The sequence below is a fragment of the Notolepis coatsorum genome (genome assembly GCF_963971535.1).
Source record: "Notolepis coatsorum genome assembly, chromosome: 13".
NCBI classification, from domain to species: Eukaryota; Metazoa; Chordata; class Actinopteri; order Aulopiformes; family Paralepididae; genus Notolepis; species Notolepis coatsorum.
In genome coordinates, this window is record NC_140177.1 from 122,316,996 (window position 1) to 122,333,976 (window position 16,981).

Below are 16,981 nucleotides of genomic sequence, written 5' to 3' on the forward strand. Positions count from 1 at the left end.
GTCGTCAATTGCTCCGTGGTCAGTTCCAACAGTGAAACAGTAGCGGTTGAAGGTAAAACCTCGGCAGGTGCACAAGATTGCAGTGATCACCTTGGCTATTTATAGGAGTGGGCTGTAATGGGTGGTGAGCCCCCTAGTGTCCAAACATAAATATTACAGTCTAAAGGTTAAGACAGTCTAAACAGTGCATGGTTCTAATATACAATATAATATATATATATTATAATAATATAATAATATGTAAATCCACCAAGTCGGTTTCTGCCTCTACCGGATGTTTTACCTAGAATCAACTTCATTAGCTCAATGTTACCGTTACCCCCCCCCCCCCCCCTCCCTGATGGTTACTGGACAAAATTACACTCCACCGCATATACATTTATTTGGAACAACAAACTACCATGAATAAAAAGATCCACCGCACAGAGAAACAAAGCCGACGGAGGTTTAGCATTTCCAGACTTCTACCACTATTTTAAAGCGTACTCTTTAAGACCACTGATAACTTGGTTTGACTCCCAAGCATCTGTATCCTGAAGAAACGTAGAAGAAAATATAGTGGCACCACATAGACTGCAGGACATAGTATACACCATATTATCAATTAAGCAATGCAAATTGAAATTTGGCCCTCTTATTACACATGTGATTCGGATATGGCGTGAAACACAGAAAAAATCATATTCTAACCAACATAAATGGCATAGCCATTCTCCCCTATTCAATAACAATGCACTCCTTATTGGAAAACGACCTATCAGATACCCCAAATGGGAAAAACAGGGCATACATACATTGGGAGATGTCTTCAACTGTAGCTATCAAGATATACGTAACAAATGTAACCTCACCAGTTCCACATTTTATTTCTATGCACAGTTATTGGAATGTTTGAAGGCTCATGGTGTCCCATTAAAGATACCAATTGAGCACCACAGATATCACAAATTCTTCAATGGAAGAGAGACATCGAGAGGCTTTGTATCTGACTTTTATCATCACTTACTAACGTCTTCGTATGGAATCCTTCCCCTAGACTCAGTCTGGAGGAGGGATATACCAGACTTAGTAGATTTTGATTGGCAAGAAGTCTGGGCAAACGTTCGAATTGCGTCACGCAACCCGGATCATCAACAAATTAATCTTAATTATATTCATAGGACATACCTGACTCCTATAAGATTGAACAGAATGGGACTTAGACAAGACTCTCTATGTTCCTTATGTACAAACGGTGATGATGGTACATTTATGCATATGTATTGGGATTGCCCACCTGTTAAGATATTCTGGGAAGAAGTGACCTTGCAATTATCAGAATTTGTATTTCTGAACATACCTGTGCAGCCCTCTGTATTGCTGTTGAATGATGTTTCTCAGTTTGCAGCCTCTATACAGCTAAAGAGACTAGTTTTGTCCGGTCTCACAGCTGCTAAAAAGCTGATAGCATCACGATGGATTCAACCGGATAAAATGTGCCGGAAGGTATGGGTTCTTACCTATCTCGATGTGATTTATCTAGAGATATCTACAGCAAGAATTTTAGGTGTCAGTGAAAACAGCATTGCAATCTGGTTAGAAGTGGTGGAGAGAATAAAGGCTAGCATATGAATTGTAATTCCTGGTTAGTAACGAATGAAAATGGATGGATTATCCAAGGGGGGGTCCTGGGGGGGGGGGGGAAGAAGAGCGAGTAGGAGCATATGTATGTATTGTATTGTATTGCAAGTATTGGGTATATATCTCGTAAACTACATTTATATTGATTCAAATGGAATGTATAGTCCTGTGACTTACTGTGGATATTTACTGTTAATGCTTGTGTGTCTAATTTTATGTCATGTTTAAAATAAAAATAAAAAATCTAATCTAATCATCTAAACTAATCTAATCATGACATTTAAGACATGCATGACATACAGATATATATATATATATATATATATATATATATATATATATATATATATATATATATATGTGCACCAGACTGTGCTATTAAACCAGGAAGTGCAGCACTATGTTGATAAGGCTGTCAGGAGTGAATGAATGAATGAATGAGTGAACAAAAAACGCTCATGGACCCGCAGTCTCATGCTTTGGTCGTTGGATTCGTTTTGGATTATTTGGGCTCAAAACGAACACTACACGGACCGCGGTCTCACGCTGACTGAGTCGCTCGTGTTGTGGCTGTGTGTCAGACTCTGGAGGCACCCGCCCACCTCTACCTCTGATTGGCTTACCATGACATTTTACTCAACCTCAGCCAATCGTCAGCATGTTTACGATTGTCTCGCACACTACCCAGTAAACAAGGAAGAACATATTGCCTCTCAGCGCAGAGATCTGTCTGTTGACAGAAACAGGTTCAATCAAGTAACGCGCCGCATTTTTTTTGCAGTAACGGTAACAGCGTTATTAAGATTGGAAGAGTAATCTGTTAGATTACTCGTTACTGAAAAAACAAACGCTATTAGTAACGCTGTTACTTATAGCGCCGTTATTCCCATCACTGCCTTTGAGTGACCTCCACCCTCATCTCAGCCCTCTCAACCTCCTTCGACAAGCTCTGTCCCCTCGTTGAGAAACCTGCCCGCCGTTCCCCACCCAGTCCATGGCTGACGGATGCAGTGAGAGAATAAAAAGTCTATTTCTCTTTTTGTTGCTTTATAATCCCATTAATGCAACAAACTGTGTGCTATAAGTATAAAGTATAATAAATCGCAAATTACTTTGGGTATGCAATTGTCAGGCGTTTTATGCTAAATGTGGGGTATGCTTGGGGATATATAAAACGTTATACACTGTGTTATCTTCATTTTAAGGGTAAATAGATTGTGCGGCTCCCTGAGCATTTTATTTTGTGGGAGGGGGGAAAAGTGGCTCTTTTGATAGTAAAGGTTGCTGACCCCTGCCCTAATCAGTCAGGCTTCAGGACTGGCTACTCAACAAAAACGGCCCTCATTGCGGTCACAGATGCACTTCACTTAGCAAAAGCGAAAGGCCTCTCTGTCCTGATTTTCCTAGACCTATCTGCAGCCTTTAACACAGTCAACCTTCAGATCCTCCTCGCGTCCCTCGCATGGCTGGCTCTGCGCTGACATGGCTGACATCATACCTCAATGACCGCTCCTACCAAGTGTCATGGAGAGGGACCCTGTCAGCCACCCGCCCACTGCGGACAGGTGTCCCCCAGGGCTCAGTCCTAGGACCCCATCTCTTATCCCTCTACACTAAATCTCTGGGTAACATTATCACGTCTCATGCCTTCTCGTATCAGTGCTATGCTGATTGTTACGTGTGGGTGTGTTTGTACCGTGATCAGGTGTTCCCCAGTGTGATGTGTGATGTCTGGTTGTAGTCCCCTGTCTTGGTCTTGTAGTTCTTTGTCGTTTCCCTCCCAGGTGTATCCATTTGTAATCAGCCCAGGTGTTTCTTGTCATCCCTTTGTGAGTACTACAAAAGACTTCAGGCTATGGACCCAGGGTGTCTTTTCAGACATACCAATGTTTTTGGAAATACTACATCTGGACTACTAACTACTACAGAAGAACGGGAGTTACAACTTTAGACCTATGTTACTCTATTTCATCAGCACTAAAAGTGAGTTTTCTTTATTGTATCAGAAACTTCAGAATGTCCTCTTTCAAAAGAGACCAGGCTCATACATGTGCTATAAGTATAAAGTATAGTATTTTGGTTTGCAATAGAAGTATGCAGTCCTCAAAAACTAAAACTAAAATGGCCAATTTTGGGGGCGCCTGTTAAGAGGTTACAATCAATAGCATTTATATGTACAAAATCAAAACTAACTTAAACAATAAATAAACATTTATTTTAATGTCAAACTACAGTACCAACTCTATCTAATAATGATACAACATCCTACCATATAATACTATATCCTCATTATTAAAAAAAAATAGAAACTATCCTAAATTACACTAAAACCCTAAGCCCTACTCTACCTAGTAACTTTACCTAGACTAAAAACTCTATTTTCATTTCTACAATAAAATACCCTTTGCCCTACTCTACCTGGTGCATTACTACTCTCCTTTAAGCCATCTTTTTACTCCTATCTTGAATATTTGTGCATTTGCTATGGTTTTTAGTTCTCCAGGTATGCCACAGTACTGACGCAGTGTATAAAAAGGACCTCTTTCCCATTTCACTATTCAATTTAGCTGGCACAATGTCTGTGTTGCTCCCTCTTGCGTGTGTGTATCCCTGACTCTGTTAAAATAGTTACTAAAATATCTAGGGACTTCTCCATACTCAATCCTAAGTAGGGTGACCAAATCCATATGATCCAAATGCAGGACAGCGTGTCGATTTTGCGGGACATTTGTTGAAATTGCGGGTCAGTAATGAATATGTATACAATAATCATGTTTACATAATGTATTCATTTTGATCAAAATATAAGCATTTAATGTATTAAAAACACAATAGTGTTGTGTATTAATTGCTTATTATACTCATAATCACTGTATAGAAGAATACCACAATCCAACATGCTGTTAAATTACCTACCGACTCCTAGCGGTTATATGGCTATAGAGTTAAGATACATGAACCCTGTGATCGCTCTTGTAATACTGAAGTGCATACATGTATTACATTGTCTACACTGGTAGTGGCTTCCTTGATTCTAAACATGTGCAGAACACTACAAACATTTCATTTTTCATTCAATGATAATCTTTTTATCATATATACATTTAATTTTTTTAAACTTTAATTAACAGGTTAAATGTAAGCAGGATGAATATAATAACATGAGCATTAGTAGGCCTGTGTTATGGCCAGAGTGTTATCCTCTAAGTAAGATACATATATATACTAATGAAAACAGCAGTGAACAACAGCAAACAACTATATATATACAAAATATATCCTATGGGGAACAATAGGCTATAGGCTAAGCAAATGGCTCTAACACTATCCCCTTCGCATTGCCGATTTGCGTCTCGAACATAGAAATGTGCCATGGAGAGCACCATAGTGCCGTTAGTGCTTGAGGAATTTATATTTATTACTGGACCGTGCACCTTCTAGTAGAGCCTTCTGACCAAGAGCATATTAGAAAAATCTACACATGTGTGAGAGAGAAATTAGTTTTGACTTGTATTTCTCTCTTCACAAGCTCCACACTGCATCTATTTCTCTGGTCCCGTCCACACGCTGGTCATGAGGGAGAACAACCTCTCTACGAACGCATTGGTGACCGGGATGCTCAGGAAGAATGAAGCCAGCTGGGTCAGGTTGGGGGTCTGGATGTCCTTCAACAGCAGCCCCCACTTCACTCCAACAGTCGCCTCCATCCCATCTCCACCACTTCCTTCTGACGTGGAACGATTAAACAAAACTCCTCGAGAGCGCATACATAAGGGCTTCAGCTGTAGCGCACAGGTCATTGAAGCTGACGTTTCTCTTTAGAGACATGACAGAAAGAGCCTTCAGATAATTCTCATCGGAGAAATCGAACCATTTCTCGAGGTAGACGATGGCAGACCTGTAGAACGATGTGAAGTCTGCTCGTCTTTGTCGCTCTCGCATCTGGGAAGTGGCGGAGAAGGACACTGGCCTCTGTTCCAAAGAAGGAATCCGTGAGTCATGGGTAGACCTCGCATACAGTCACGTCATCCCCCAATAACCAATAGCCAATAACAGCTTGCAGTACCTGGCGCGAGCTGTTTATTGCCGCGCAACTTGAGCGACCGGAAATAAACAGCTTGCGCCAGGTATATATAATGCGGTGCGTGCATTAGTGCATGTTTTGGGGATTAATGAGAGGACAAAAACAATAATTATTAATAATAATAATAATAATAATAATAATAATAATAATAATAATAATAATAATAATAATAATAATAATAATAATAATAATAATAATAATAATAATAATAATAATAATAATAATAATTGTTTATTGAATTGTGGGACACTTATTGAAATGCGGGACATTGTTCTTCTCTTGCGGCATGCGGGACAGAGGGCTGAAATGCGGGACTGTCCCGCACACATCGGGACGTTTGGCCACCCTAATCATATGTACCTGACACAGCTGAATCTGTTTCATTCTGTCTTTGACTTTTAAGCCACTCTAGGCTCTTGTAGTGTGTAGGCTCTAGTGTGTACAAGCTTTTTGTGTCCTGTACTGTGCATTTTCTTTTTAACGACATTATACTGTACCAAGAGCAACATGCATAGTCATGGCAACATTGATCAACATCAACTTGGAATATTTATTGCCATTGATTACTCAACTAAGTAAAATAAAAAAATTTAAAGAAATTATATTTTTCACATTTCCCAGAGACAAGCGGCTATCTAGCGGAACAGCCCCCCACGGGAAAGTGCTGTTTAGCAGCAGTGATGTCCCAGCTAAGATAATAATAATAAAATAATAATGCAGGACCTGCTCAGAGGTCTTTAATTGGCATGCAATTATCCTCAACACACACACACCGGAACACACACGCATGCATTGTCTCTGTAGGATCGCCGATGCGATTCGTCTCTGCGATTAACCCATCCCGTCGTCCTTTCCCCCCCAAGGGCAGCCGGGAGCAGACAGGCGTCAACGTGAGCCATGCCAGGGGACCAATCCAAGTGCTCATGTCCGTCTTCGTCAAGGACGCCACAGCGTTAGCGATCTGTTGTTGTGCATGTTTTTCCATTGGGTTTATCTTATCGGGGGGGAAACCCTTGCGAGCACGGGGAGAACATGCAAACTCCACACAGAAAGGCCTGGGAGATACCCCACCTGGGTACCTGGCATCATGGAAACCTGGTCCCCAAGCGGGAATCGAACCCTGGACCTTCTTGCTGTGAGGCGACAGTGTTTTATTTTTTTTATCTTTTTATATCAAAAAATAATCAGTTTACATGTTATGCATTTTCTATATATGTGACTCCGCCCAGCGTGCGCGCCTACAACTCGGCGACCCAGGTTCCTGACGAGAGGAGAAAGTATTTTTTTTTTTTTCTTTTTTTTTTTCGTTTTTTTTTTTTTTTATATATATATACTTACAGTTCGAGGGTTGAAGAACATATTTAGTATAACAGCGAACATATATAATAACTCTAATTGTGTTTAAATTGTGTTTAAAAATGGCTCCTTGAGACACTCTGAATCGTCTCTCACGAAGCTCTAGGGGCAGTTCCCTCGGGCTGTCCTATTTTTGCATGTGAAAGGCTGCTGTTAATGTGAGGTACGCCCCCACACGGTGTGGTGTTTATATTCACAGCACCTGTAGCCCAGAGAACACTTTTTTGCTGCTTAGATAACATCGACATGGCCGCACAAAGATTATCAGCTGCTCTTAATAGAGGAAGAGATGGAATGAGTATAGACTCCTCGGCGTTAATGAGTGACCACATCACGGACTACATGATCATCACGGAAGGTGAGCGGCCACCAGCTCTTTCATCGACGATGAAGAGACCGAAGACGCAGATGAAATTGTCCCAGATCCAATCGAACCTACCGACGAAACAGAAGTGGAAGACGGGGACATTTGCGTTGAAACTGTAGCATTGGGCTTTTCAGCTGAATCGACCATGCGATCAGTTGAAAAGATGTCTGGTTTAACGGTGGAGGGCGAAATAGAAGAGGAACTCAGAAAGATAAACGCTTTCCACTGCAAGTGCCAGGCGCGCCGAAAGGAAAATTCAGAACGATCTGCCCTGTCTTGTTCAAAAAAACTGTCGGTTGAGCTAATTTACCAAAACCGATTGGACACCGCGTCGTTGACACCAAGAGAAAGGGACATGTGTCTGTTGTCCATTATTGGAACATGCCAACATTTTTCAGAGAAGACGCAAAGTACGAAGAGAGTGAACGCTGTCCGTGTGGCTTCGAGGACAACATACAGATTTCACGACGTTGTTGTCTGTCGTCCAACGTTCTGTTTCATTTATGGGTAAGTGTCTTTATGCTTGTATATTGTATTGGACGTAGATGTATTGTATTGGACGTATATGTATGTTTAGCAATAGCAATAAATCGGTTTAAATAGGTGTTAAAGTCTAGATATAGTCGTCGAATCCTATTCTACCCTGCGAGGGCGTCCATTTTGGATATTCTGAGTAGTGTAGTTTTTGTGCGGCCATTTTGTAATGCACATCGCTAGGATAGGGATTCTTAAAAACTACACCTGAATGTAAACAAGAGTGATTGATTGATTGATTGATTGAAAAGTTTATTAACAGATTGCAGAATGGGTACAGTACAGTACAGCTCAATACATACAATTGTTAAGGGGATGCAGACCAGAGAAAGACTTCCATCTTGTTTACATCAGGGTCCCCCATTTTCAATTCATCATAACATAATATATGACATACAGATACAGTGTGTACAATGTGTGTATTTCATTCATTAATTCTCTTCCCTATTGTTAACATTTTTGTTTAGGATCAGCGATGCGCTTCTCAAAAGCCTTTTCAAACACTACAAGACAGATGGCCTCACACCGCGGGAGAGGAAGAAACAGCCGAGAAATCACAAGCGTTTTTTGTCTCTATTTGACGTAAAAAGGGTTGTGAAATTTCTGATCAACTTTGCTGTCCTCCATGCGATTGTGTTGCCTGGCCGTCATGCTGGTCACAAGGATTTCACTGCAAAGTTACTGCCAACCAATCTGACCAAAGCTTCCCTGTGGCGCCTTTACAGCAGTATAGAAGGTATGTCACAAAACCACCCCTTGCTCTCTCTCTTTCTCTCTCACACACACACATGGTTCCCACTTTTTCTTATTCTACCAATCTAACAAAAACACTTGTCTTTTCAGGATTTCGTGTTGTTGGTCAGAGATCCTTCCTTCGGTTGTGGAAAGCACTCCTTCCGCAGATAATGATCACAAAACCCAGGACAGATCTGTGTTCTCAATGCTACTCCAACAATCACCAATTACAGCAAGCCGCGGGAAGGCCAGAGAAGTTGCAGGTGGAGAAACTCCAGGTGTGTACAGTCTACTTTCACTACTACACTACAGACTGTTTTTTACCACCACGACATAGATAGCAAGCATTTTACTGTTCATATCTCAGCCGCAGGGAGCTGTTGTTGTTGTCGTTGAGCTTTATTATTCTGTTGCCGGCTGAATGATTGAATGCAGAATGGGTACAATACAGTACAGCTCAATACAACAACAGTGGACTGGAGGATGAAGACCAGAAAAAGACTTTCATCAAAACATTTAGAGACATACAAATATACAGTAGTTTCATAAAAATGCTAAAATGCTATTGATTGATTGATTGATTTAAAACTTTATTAACATATTGCAGAATGGGTACAGTACAGCTCAATACATACAATTGTTAAGGGGATGCAGACCAGAGAAAGACTTTCGTCTTGTTTACATCAGGGTCCCCCATTTTCAATTAATCATATTTCATATCTAAATCATATAATATCTCATTGCTAAATATATGCAATATATAATCTAATAATCCAATAATCTAAATCTAATATATAATATAAAAATGCTAAATGCATGGGTATTTTATTTTGTCTTTAATGTCTCGAATACTGTCTTGGTAAGCCTCATAATGAATTGTTTGGGGAAAAAAAGAAAAACATCGTGATGTGTATCGTGTATCGCCGAAAGGTCAGAAAATATTGTGATATCATATTTAGGCCATATCGCCCAGCCCTAGCTTCAACACACATGACATTAGGATAACCTGAGGATAACTGAGCACTGCCACCTCATTAGCCGTGTGTGTGTGTGTGTGTGTGTGTGTGTGTGTGTGTGTGTGTGTGTGTGTGTGTGTGTGTGTGTGTGTGTGTGTGTGTGTGTGTGTGTGTGTGTGTGTGTGTGTGTGTGTGTGTGTGTGTGTGTGTATTGAGCCGTACTGTGTTGTACCCATTCTGCAATCTGTTAAATAACGTTTTCATTCATTCATGCTTTCATCCAGGTGCAGTTAAAACATCTGGCCCTTGTTGACAGAGAACGCGAGCTGTTGCAGGAGATGACTGCCGCCACGAAGAGCACATGCGCCGAGAACATGGATCTGTCGCTAGGCCCCTCCCCACCTGCAAGCAGAGATATCACGATGCACTACAGCTTTGATTACGCACAGCAGGTGAATATCCAATATAATGTTGCTTTTTGTTGTTAAAGGAAAACTTACAGGAACGTTTGAGTTGTATTTGGAGTGTATTTAGATGAGATGAGAGTGAGAGGAGAGAGAAAATAGGAGAAGAGAGGAGAGAATAGGAAAAGAGAGGAGAATAGAGAGAGAGAGAAGCACTTTGAGCTGCAATTCTTGGAATGAAGGTGCTATACAAATACGGTTTATTATTGTTATTATAGTTTATTCAGTTTTAATGTAAAAATAGTTCCTTATAGTTTTAGCAGTATTTTTTCATGAATCACTCGCCAAACATAAAAAATACTTGCATTTGGCTAGTAAAGTGGCCTAATTTCCTCCCCTGTTCCCTTATTTCAATGTCCTTTTTTCTTTTTCTTCTTTCTCTGTCAGGTTCATTTTCCATCTCACCCTTTTCAAGTGGGTCCCATCTTTTTTCAAACACCGCGCAAATGTGGCCTGTTCGGTGTCCACTGTGAAGGGCTGACGAAGCAAGTGAATTACCTAATTGATGAAGGGATGTCAACTGGTAAAGGCAGCAATGCCGTTATCAGCTATGTGGATCATTTCTTCACCAACTATGGAGTTGGAGAAAAATCAGTGGACCTGCACTGCGACAATTGCTCCGGGCAAAATAAAAACAATTATGTCTTGTGGTATTTTGCGTGGCGTACTATTCACAAACTTCACCTGCAGCTTGCTCTCCACTTCCTAATTGCAGGCCACACTAAATTTGGCCCCGACTGGTGCTTTGGTTTGATAAAGCAGGTATACAGGAAGACTGCGGTCGACACCCTGGCAGGCATCGCAGACATCGTCAGGAAAAGCTCTGCAGTGAAAGGAGTCAATATCCCCCAACTTGTCGGTCGCGAAGATGGCACAGTGTATGTTCCAAGCTACGACTGGCAGCAACATCTCGGAGGCTTCTTCAAAAGATTCCCACAAATAAAGAAATACCAGCACTTCAGCTTCGATGCCAACAGTCCTGGCATGGTGACGGCGAAATTACACTGTGACGATACAGAGCCATTCACGTTTCAGCTGTTGAAAGACCCAAAACGCTACCCAACCATCTCTGGTTTTCCTGTCCTCCCCCCACCTGGTCTAGACAATGACCGACAGGAATATCTTTATAAGGAGATAAGACAATACTGTTCTGATGACGCAAAAGACATTACATGCCCACTCCCAACATCTAGAGCACCTCAGAACAAGAAGACTGTACGATGTTAGACACATGGATGTAGAGCACACACACACACACACTGTACTAGCAGTCACTTTAACATGAACACACACACACACACTCATGCTGCACACGCTCACAATGTAAGGTCACTTTAAAAAAATTAAACAAGAACAGGAGTGGTTCTTGTAGAGTAAAAGCTTTTGTAAAACTCATGTACATATACCTGATATGTCTTATTCTTATTACTTGTTCTTATTACTTGTATTATTGCACAATGTCGCATTCTCATCCTATTGGATTCTTATTATTGCATTCTTGACTTGACTTGATAGTATAGTAGTACTAGTATAGCATAGGGACATAGAATAATTGTATTGTTGTGTACCGGTACATCATACATGTACATTATATTTTTATTACTATTGTTTTATTGCACAATCGTAGCGGGCATGGCCAACCGCATTTCACTATGCCCTGGTATGTATGCAATGAATAAAAAAAAATGTCACTTTAAACTAAATGGAAAGGTCACTTTAAAGGAAAGAACCGATGTGGTTCTTGTATAGTTTAGATTATTGTAGTATAGCATAATGACAGAGTTGAAACTGTATTAGCATGTCTATTTTTATCATGCACATCTTATGCCTTCTTATTACCTGTTTATGTATTTTATTATTAGTATTATTGCACAATCGATGCGGGCATGACCACCCGCATTTCACTGTATGCCCTGGTATGTATGTGACTAATAAACCTCTTGAATTGATTTGATATTGTCTGCTGATTTTCATCCAGTTGTCACATGAAAGGTGGTAACAAAGATAATGATAATGATAATAATGAGGCTTGTGTCTATCACTCCGCTGGCCAGTTCTACCAACTATGCATTAAAATTCCCTGCGGTCAACATAATTTCTTCCTATTTTGGTTGTAATTGTGTAATGATAGATGTATAACCTGAACACTGTACATATCTGTTTTCAGGAAACACTGGGCTATACAAAGAATATGCTGTGATGTCACATGAATGTATAAATATATGGCCATGCATTTAATCTCTCTCTTTTTTATAAAATCATTATAGCCAACATGCAATATATCCCATTGATTGGTACAATGGGACAGACATTTGTTTTATACAGCTATAACCTGCATTCTTTCAAAATATATCATTAATCAATAAAACAGATATTGGAATACATAAATAAAGGTTTTCAATTCAATAACTGAAATATACATTATTCAGACTAGTAGTTATATTACTACTACAATAGAAAATGTTTGATTTTGTATCTGATCTGTCAGCATGGCTGTCACAGCACTTAATTATGTTAATACTATTCAGGGGAGAGGTGTGGCTGGGAGGTATTGTTTACGCCCAGCAGAATCCTGGCAAAAGGTGTCAAATCTTTAAGAGCTGTTTTCTCTGCTTAGGTCTCTGGGGAAAAAAGACTGCTACAAGATTTAAAATTAGCACATCACAATAATAACATTCTCAGATTTCAAAGTATGACACATCATTTGAAAGCTTACATTCTGTACTTTCACAATCTGGAAAAATCTGGAAAATGAAAAAATAGACATGTAGGCTATAGCACTGGTCGGGGTCACATATATACACACTATATTATTTAAATTTCTTACTCACATTTCCCAGGCATAGCCCACCCCCTTCTTTTGCGCTTCCCTAAATCAACCAACAAAAAACAGAACAAGCCACAAAGAAAACAGTGTTATATATACTTATTTCCTATACAACAAATCAACCATAACCAAAACCTCCCCTATCCCACCCAAAAAAAAAAAAAAAAATAACCTATCCAAAACCAAACTCTACTTTCCCTTTTCCAAACTTAAAGGAAAACTCCAACATTTTGGGAAATTAGCTTATTTAACATCTTCCCTGGAGTTAGACAAGAAGATACATACCTTGACTTAAAATCCTCTTACCTTGACGATTAAAAGCCTCCCCAATTTAGAAAACAGTAATCCAATGGCTGGTATTGATAATATACTACTAACTACTGGACGCTCTGAGCTAACCGGAGCTAACACAGAACAGGATGGTAAAGCATATATAATGACTTCCTTTCTGGGGTTTTCAAAAAAAAGTGCAACGTTTATAGCAGCGGAAAACGTTTATTTTGTACATTATCTAACGTTAACACGAACCTAAACTAACTTTAGGTTAGTTGTAACGTTAGTTTAGGTTTGTGTTAATGTTCGATAATGTACAAAATAAACGCTTTCCGCTGCTATAAACGTTGCACTTTTATTTACCACTGTTAATGAACCATCTCTTAAATATCTCCTTACTCAGCAATTTCTCTGTCAACATAAAATCCCTTTTCATTAAATTCAAAAAGATTGGCCATACTTCCACCTTTCTCTGATCAGAAAAAAGCAATTCGCCTTCTCAAGACAACCTGGCATGACTCAATACATAATTGATGAGGTTTCTCTCCTCCTTCTTTCCATCTAATGCACCAAACAAAAAATATCTCTTCCAATCTGTATATTTGATTATTCCCCAGCTCGCCCTCATGCCCTCTTTCAGCTCTGCATGGAAGCCCTGCAGGCCTTCACACTCAATGAACAATGTGCATAAAACTTTCATCTTTTAATTTGCACACATCGCATGTTCTACTCATCTGTGTATCTATATGATGTAACACTGTTTTTGTATAGACTGTAACTGAGGGGTTACAAAACCCTGACTGTATTAAAGATTGTGATAGATTAAACCACTGCTAATTATTATTATTATTACTTGCCAGAAAGTACAGTTATAATATGGCAGACACTCAGAATAAGACGGCACAGTGACAAGGAAATATCATTTATAGTATTTATTATTATGCAGTAATTGTACAGAATGGGAATTAAGGGTTGCGCTTGTATGGCGAAGAATATGAATAAAGTCAGTGAGTAGCAAAGTCAGTTGGAATGAATAATTCCTAAGCTGGGATACTAGACTAAACGCCGCCTGGCGTGGGATGGCACTATAGGGGCAAAACGATGGTACCGCTGGAGACAGGGGGTGTCCTCCCAGAGATGTAAGCTCTGGAGGAAGGAAGAATGTTCGGATACTCAGTCTGTTCACTTGAAGAAAAGGGGTTCTCGTATAGATCCAGTCCTTATAATCCAAATGCTCAGAAGCAAAGCAACAGCTGTAATCCAATTGCTCGATAGCAATGACGATAGCCAGCTAGCTTCGGTCCTCGAAGCTAGCCCGAGGTAAGATCTTCAAGGTGGTTAAATCCAAACGACAGTGGGTATTAACGATGCTCTTCTCCACGGTAGTACGTTCCACAATCACTATAATCCAACCAATACTGGTTCTGCAATCGCCGCAGTAGGTTCCAATATGCACATGTCCAGTAGTTCCACGACTAGGCCCTCCTCGTGTACTGGCACTAATTACTAAGTCCACGCACACTTGCTAAGGTTTTACACTAGTTACTAAACGAATGAACTACTTGGTAATGCCGCACACGAACGAACTGCTGTAACACGATTCACACTAAATGACGACTCTTTACTTCACATTAAGCTAAGTCGAACTTGACGTTACTGCATTAGCTCTGACACTTTTACTTATTCACTTCGCACGTTAGGTTCACAACACTCTGTTTAGACGAACTGCTTGCACCACATTATAATCACACTACTGCTGCTGCGCCTTCCACGATATATATACTTAAGTGGCTTTCTAGTGCCAAGCCTCAGCTCTCGTCTGGAATCAATGCGCCGGCACCAGGCATGTCCCAACATGCCCAGACTCGCCTTTGAACCTGACTTCAGGGGCGCGTTGCCTGGCGCCGAGAACGTCAAGGGCATTATCCAATGAGGAAAGCGAATATTACTATGATTCAAACGGAGGCTTAAAGGGATATAGCTTATATATATAAATAATATACAAGTTATATAAAACAATAAAACGTAGATTCTCAGTATTAATCTGGCCCTTCACAACATAGACCCTATTCTGTCTTACCATGAAATCATTATGACCACATTCTATATTATTAAACTTTATATTCACATTTTCCCATATTGATCCTCCCACCAACCCCGGAAAGACTTTCTCCCACACCTGTTCCGATGTTGGCACCCTTCTTTCTTTTGTTACAAAAAATCTATAAATATCTTTACTCCTCACACTTTCCAAACCCTTCTGCTCATCCCCCTTTCCTACCTTTAATTCTGGAAGACTACAGCTCCTATTCTCCTATTCTCTCTATTATCTTCTTTTTTCAAAATTTGACACGACAGTTGCAAAACGATATTCATCATCTACCTCGATTACATTGTCATAAATGGCCTGCACCGGGAGAAAACCTGGCACATATTCATATACAAAATCCTTTATCTGTGTCATCCCTGCTCTCAGGAAGATTTTATTATACAATACATTGTTATTGTGGCATATCCTGGTGTTCAGGAATACTGGCTGATTTAAAACCATATCCAGTCCCACACAATCATATACAATGTTGGGCAGGTATTCTGACAATGTCTGTAGTACCTCTCTATACATCTCCGGTATATTTTCCGTCATTAAAGGCTTAAAGCCCATAAATAAGCTATTGTCACCACACCTACCTACCTTCTCTAGGCTCTCTTTAAAAAAACACTTCCATCCATATTTGGTCTCATCATAAATATATTTCTGTACACATTTCAATCTTACAGTTTTCTTCCTTACCTTTATGTCAATTAAATTCAAACCACCCTCATTACACTTACCTATTAAGACTTTGTGGGCAATTTTTGGTGACTTCCCCCACCACAGAAAGTCCGCCACAACCCTATTAATCTCATTTTCTATTGCCTCTGGCATATCCAAGGCACCTAACACATACGTCAGTTTAGACATCAATAAGCTATTTATCACCACAACCTTACCCTTCAATTTTTGTGTACGTTGCTTCCAAAATTGGAGCACCTGTTTAATCTTATTAATTATACCTACCCACGTTAAATCCCTCTCCTCTTTCTCCTCTATCCCTATCCACACACCCAATATCTTTATGTGCCCCTCTGCTTTTTTCAGCGGAACCACACAATCACTAATTTTTACTTTACCTACACACAATAACCCAGTCTTATCAACATTAATTTTGGCTCCAGATGCCTTACCATATACCTCTAAGCACTTCATAATTCTATTTATGCTCTCCATGTCTATCACCGTAAAGGCAGTGTCATCTGCATATTGGTGGATCAAACTCTGCTCCCCGTAGGGTATTCCTATTCCAATTATTTTCTTATTACTTTTTATGTATGTGGCCATAGGCTCTGCGGAAATCGCATAGAGCAAAGCTGAAAGAGGACACCCTTGCCTAACAGACCGCTCCACCCTAAACACATCTGTAATACACCCGTTACATTTCACACAGCTTTTTGCATCTTTATACAAAACACGTACCCAGTTGACCATCCTCTCCACAAAACCAAAAACCTCCATGACCCTGATCAGGAAAAAATGCTCAACCCGGTCAAAAGCCTTGTTAAAGTCCACACTGAGTACTGCACAATCATCATTATTATAATTTACATAATTTACTACATCCTTAATCATTCTTACAGTTTCTGTGATGTCCCTACCCGGAACACTGTAGGCCTGGGTTGGCGCCACTATGCTCCCAATTACTTTCTTGACCCTGTTGGCCAGAATTT